We start from the raw sequence: 6,000 nt of genomic DNA on the forward strand, positions 1-6,000 counted from the left end.
GACCTACTCCACACGTCTGTGCAGAGCATGGAAAAAAACAAACTGAGGAGATTCACTTGAGATGCATGGGAAAAGCCACGCAGCTGGAAAACTCAGACAGATCCACCCCGTGCTGCCCAGCCTGCTTATCGATGGAAAATACTGTTCTACTTCAAGCATAGCATTATCCAAATGTTCCATGGTACAATTTTGAAATAACCAGCATAATTGCAAAAGTATGCAGGTAGAAGAGGACCGGAAGGCTCATCTGCATACTGCTCCCAGCATCCCCCGGGAGAGGAGTCTAGAGGTCACCACAAGCGATCCAGGGATTGAATTCTACAGCCACAGCTTCCAGAGCCCCTGCACCTTTTGCAGTAGAAGAGAACCGGAAGCACGTGCCATTATCTCAGACCCTTCAATTAACTGAGTAAAGATCAATTTAATGGTGGTTAAAGAGGATTGGTAAATATTGCTTTGGGAAATCTTTGGACTTATAAAAGTTTGGTGAATGGTGAAATAGAGTGATATATTCTTTAGAGTTTGTGTGTGTCTGAGGTAATAAGCAAGCCAGAGAGAGTTAATTCTAATGTCTGTCTTTCCCACCCACTCAACCCTTGATTTTTAAGCAAGAGACAGTTTCTTATTAAAAATCAATCAGGGTCTTATCGAAATCATACTATTGTACCAGCCCTTATTGAAAGTTTAATCATCCTCTTGTAGGACACTAGCTGATTAATTAGTGAATATTCCTGTAAATTGAAAGTACTCTAATTCCAACTCACTTAGTATCCTAAACTTAACTAGGAACTCAATAAAACTAAAATGAAGGCAGCAGTCCAGCAAGAGGGGAGCTTTTCAGTCTTTTGCATTGAATGTCACATGTATGATTTTTTACCCACCAGTGAGATTGTATGTGTGCACTCTGTGCAAAGAAGTCCTAGCTCTCAGGGGACAAATCCAATCCCTGAAGGCTAAAGTAGCAGACTTGGAGGAGCTGAGGCAGACCGAGAGGTACATTGATGAGATCTTCAGGGACATAGTAGCCAAGTCCCAAATCCAATCTGGCAGCCCCAGTGCTGTCTTGGATCAAAAAGGTCTCCCAGTAGAACATCATCCTGGTGTAGCAGGAAGTGATTCTGTAGCAAGGACCTGCTCTCCAGGTGATGTATTGTCCTCTTCCACTGAGGACAAGTCTCCCAGGGCTACTGCCCAGGAGGGAAGGATTAGGCCAACCATCATAGTTGGTGATTCAATTATTAGAAATGTAGTTAGGATGGCTGGTGGACGTGAGGACCGCCTGGTAACTTGCCTGCCTGGTGTGAAAGTGGCAGACCTCACGTGTCACCTAGATAGGATTATAGACCGTGCTGGGGAGAAGCCGGCTATCGTGGTACAAGTGGGCACCAACAACATAGGAAAATATGGGAGAGAAGGTCTGGAAGTCAAATTTAGGATTTTAGGTAGAAAGCTGAAATCCAGAACCTCCAGGGTGGCATTCTCTGAAATGCTTCCTGTTCCACGTGCAGGTCCCCAGAGGCAGGCAGAGCTCCAGCGTTTCACAATGCATGGATGAGATGGTGCAGGGAAGAGGGCTTCAGTTTTGTAAGGAACTGGGAAAACTTTTGGGGAAAGGGGAGACTTTTCTGAAAGGATGGGCTCCACTTTAACCAGAGTGGAACCAAGCTGCTGGCACTAACTTTCAAAAGGAGTAAAGCAGACAGTCCCTCAGCAGTGCATGGTTCAGAGAAATGTATCCTTGATGGATACTAATGAAACAGAAGATATGGGTATCCCAACAGAGAGGTTCCAATAAAAGCAAACGTAATCCATGTGCCTATATGTAAAAAAGTCACCGAAGCTAATGATTTCCAAATTATCCCTAACAACTGAAAAGCAGGTTGTTACTACAAACAAAACACACACTTTGAAATGTCCGATTGCCAATGCCAGAAGTCTAAGAAGTAAGATGGGAGAGTTAGAGTGTATAGCAGTAAATGATGAGATTGACATAATTGGCATCACAGAGACTTGGTGGAAGGAGGATAACCAATGGGACAGTGCTATATCAGGGTACAAATTATATCGCAATGATAGGGAGGATCAACTTGGTGGGGGTGTGGCACTTTATGTCCAGGAGGGTATCAAGTCCAACAGGATAAAGATTATATAAGAGACTAAATGCTCAGTAGAATCTATATGGGTAGAAATCCCATGTGTGTTGGGTAAGAGTATAGTGATAGGAGTATAATACCGTCCACCTGGACAAAATGGTCAGATGGATGATGAAATGCTAAGAGAAATCAGGGAAGCTAACCAATTTGGCAGTGCAATAATAATGGGAGATTTCAATTACCCCAATATTGTCTGGGTAAATGTAACATCAGGACTTGCTAGAGACAAAGTTCCTGAATGTAATCAATGTCTGCTTCTTAGATTTAATTCTTAGTGGAACGCAGGATTTGGTGAGAGGTAATGAGTGGTGAGGCACTTGGCAATAGTGATCACAACGATCATATTTAAACTAATAACTGGAAGGGTTTACAATAAGTAAATCTACAGCTAACACTAAACTTTCAAAAGGGAAACTAATAAAATGAGGAAAATAGTTATAAAAAAACTGAAAGGTGCAGCTGCAAAGGTTAAAAGTGTTCAACAGGCATGGGCATTGTTTAAAAATACAATCCTAGAGGCGCAGTCCAGATGTATTCCACACATTAAGAAAGGTGGAAGGAAGGCAAAACAATTATCGTCATGGTTAAAAGGTGAGGTGAAAAAACATCCTTCATAAACTGGAAGAAGGATCCATTTGAAGAAAAAAGGATAAAGCAGAGTTGCTTACCTGTCACAGGACAGCAGGATGTTAGTCCTTACACATGGGTGACATCAGGATGGAGCCCAATCACGGAACACTTTTGTCAAAGTTTCTAGAATTTTGACTGGCACCTACTGGGCACACCCAGCATGGCACTAACCCTGCATCCAGCAGGGGTCCCACTTCAGTCTCGTGTATAGCAAGAAGTATGTACGAAAAATAAAATAGAACGAGAACGAACCCAACTCCTGCTGTCCTGTGAGAACACCTGTGACAGGTAAGCAACTCTGCTTTCTCACAGAACAAGCATGATGGTAGTCCTCACACATGGGTGAATAGCAAGCTGAGGATGCCCGAGCAATGCACATAATGCACCCAAAGACGTGCAACAGGCACAACAACAGGGGTGGATTTGGGTAGGAGGGCATCCTGAAAACCCTGAACAGGTCACTGGAAGGATGTTGGGAAGCTAAACTGAAAATAAGTTGCGAAGAACAGACTGGCCAAAGATGGAATCTTGTCTGCCAGCCTTGTCTAAGTAGTAATGGGCTGCGAAGGTATGGAGAGAGCTCCAGGTAGCAGCCTTACAAATGTCAGCAAGTGGCACTGAACGGAGGTGCGCTACTGATGTCGCCATGGCCCTGATAGTGTGTGCTTTTACACAGTCTTGTAGCGGAATGCCTGTTTGCTGGTAGCAAAAGGAGATACAGTCTGCTATCCAGGAGGAGAGGGTCTGCTTTCCTAATTTGATGGCATTAAAAGATACAAACAATTGAGTGGACTTCCTGTGGGCTGACGTGCAATCTAGATAGAACGCTAGGGCACGTTTACAGTCCAAGGAATGTAGAGCCTGTTCTCCTGGGTTCGAATGGGGCCTCGGAAAGAAAGTAGGTAGGTTGATGGATTGATTAAGATGAAACTCCGATACTACCTTCAGTAAGAATTTAGGGTGGGTGCAGAGCACTACCCTGTCATGCAGAATTTTAATGTAAGGCGGGTAGGTGACTAATGCCTGCAACTCACTAACTGCGAGTGGATGTTATAGCGAGAAGAAAAATAACTTTCCAGGTGAGATAGTGAAGATCACAGGAGTGGAGAGGCTCAAACGGAGGTTTCATGAGCTGTCCTAACACCACAATAAGGTCCCAAGCAGGGGCCGGAGTGGAGGTTTTAGGTGGAGCAAGCCTCTCGAAGTGTGCTACTAAGGGTTGTGTCGAAATAGAGACATCTCCCATGCCGTTGTGGAACGCAGCTACCGCACTAACATGCACCCTGATAGAGGACATTTTCAGGCCTGACTGACAGATGCCAGACAGTCTAAGAACTTGGCAGTGGAACAAGTGAAGGGGTCTATGGACATGGAAGTGCAACAGACCATAAACCTCTTCCATTTAGAATGATAAGACATTCTCATGGAAGGCCTTCGTGAAGCTACCAGGACTCGGGACACAGACTCCGAAAGGTTAAGGGGTTGAAGTATTAACCTTTCAAAATCCAGGTCGTCAGGGACAGGGCGTGGAGGTTGGGATGGCGCAGGCACCAGTCGTTCTGAGTTATCCCCCCAGAGGGATGCACCAGCATGGCCAGTGAGGGGCAATGAGAATCATTAAGCCCATGTCCCTCTAACTTCACGAGAGTCCTCGAGATGAATTGAAGTGGAGGGTACGCATAGAGGAGACCGCTGGACCATGAGCGGGTGAAAGCGTCCCTTGGTTGTCAGTGGTGGCTGCGAGTGAGTGAGCAGAAGTTCTCTGCTTTGCGGTTGTGGACTGACGCAAAGAGGTCTATGCGAGGGTATCCCCAACGCCGGAAGATTGTGTCCGCTACCGTGGGGTTGAGCGACCACTCGTGCGGATGAAATGTGCGACTCAATTTGTCCGCCAGAACATTGCCCACGCCCGCCAAGTAGGTTGCTTTGAGGTACATCGAGTGGGAAAAAGCCCACGCAGATATCTGTGCAGCTTCCTGACACAGAAGTTAGGAGCCTGTTCCCTCTTGCTTGTTGATGTACCACATCGCCAGATTGTTGGTTTGAATTAGGATGGCCTTGTTTGCGAGGCAATCCTGAAAAATCCCGAGGGCATAACAGATCACCCAAAGCTCCAGGAAATTTATCTGATGTTTGGCTTCCTCTGGAGACCAGGTTCCCTGAGACTGCAGGCCGTCGACAAGAGCACCCCTCCCTAGGTAGGAGGCATCTGTCCATCAAGATAATTTGAGGTTCTGGAGTCTGAAAATGAAGGCCTTGAAGGAGATTGCAGTGGTTCATCCACCAAGCCAGCGACAGGCGGAACTGTTTGGTAACGTGGACAATGCTAGACATAGGATGAAATGGCTGAGCCCACTGGGATTTCGGGGTCCACTGCATCACTCTCATGGCTAGGCGGGCCATCGAAGTGACATGTACCGAGGATGCCATGTGATCTAGCAACGTGAGGAAATGACGAGCTGTTAAGTAATCTCTGGCCTGGAGGAACTGCGCCAGAGATGCAAGAGTGTGAGCTCGATCCTGAGGGATGAAGGCTTTTGCCTGTACGGTGTCCAGGTCGGCCCCTATGAAGGATAGGGTTTGAGATGGAACTACTTGGACTTGGGATAGTTGACCAGAAACCCCAGGGAAAGTAGAGTATGGAGAGTCAGACGCAAGGAGGCCAGTGAGTCCTGAGTTGGAGCCCTTATCAACCAATCATTGAGATAAGGGTAGACATTGACCCCTTGACCCCTGAGGTAGGCTGCGACCACTACGAGACACTTGTTAAAGACTCGCAGAGCAGTCGCTAGGCCAAACGGCAGTACTCTGTACTGGAAGTGACGGGGGCCGACCAAGAACCGAAGGAATTTGCGATGAGAAGTGATTGAGATCTGTGTGTATGTGTCTTGGAGATCTCGAGAGCAAAGCCAATATCCTCTTTGCAGAAGAGGGAGTAGAAAGCCCAAGGTTACCATCATGAACTTTTCATTTTGTAGATACTTGTTTAAGGCTCGAAGGTCCAGGATTGGACGAAAGCCATCTGACTTTTTGGGGATGAGGAAATATTGGGAATAGAACTCCTGCCTCTGTTGGGAGAGGGGCACTGGTTCTATCACCCGGGATTTGAGGAGGAATGAGATCTCCTCCTCTAGAAGAGGGGAGTGGTTGGATGATCCCCACGTTAGCCGAGGTGGGGGGGTCCGCCGGTACTGTCAGAAAGTTGAGGTGGTAACCT

This window comes from Rhinatrema bivittatum, chromosome 2 (genome assembly GCF_901001135.1).
Source record: "Rhinatrema bivittatum chromosome 2, aRhiBiv1.1, whole genome shotgun sequence".
NCBI classification, from domain to species: Eukaryota; Metazoa; Chordata; class Amphibia; order Gymnophiona; family Rhinatrematidae; genus Rhinatrema; species Rhinatrema bivittatum.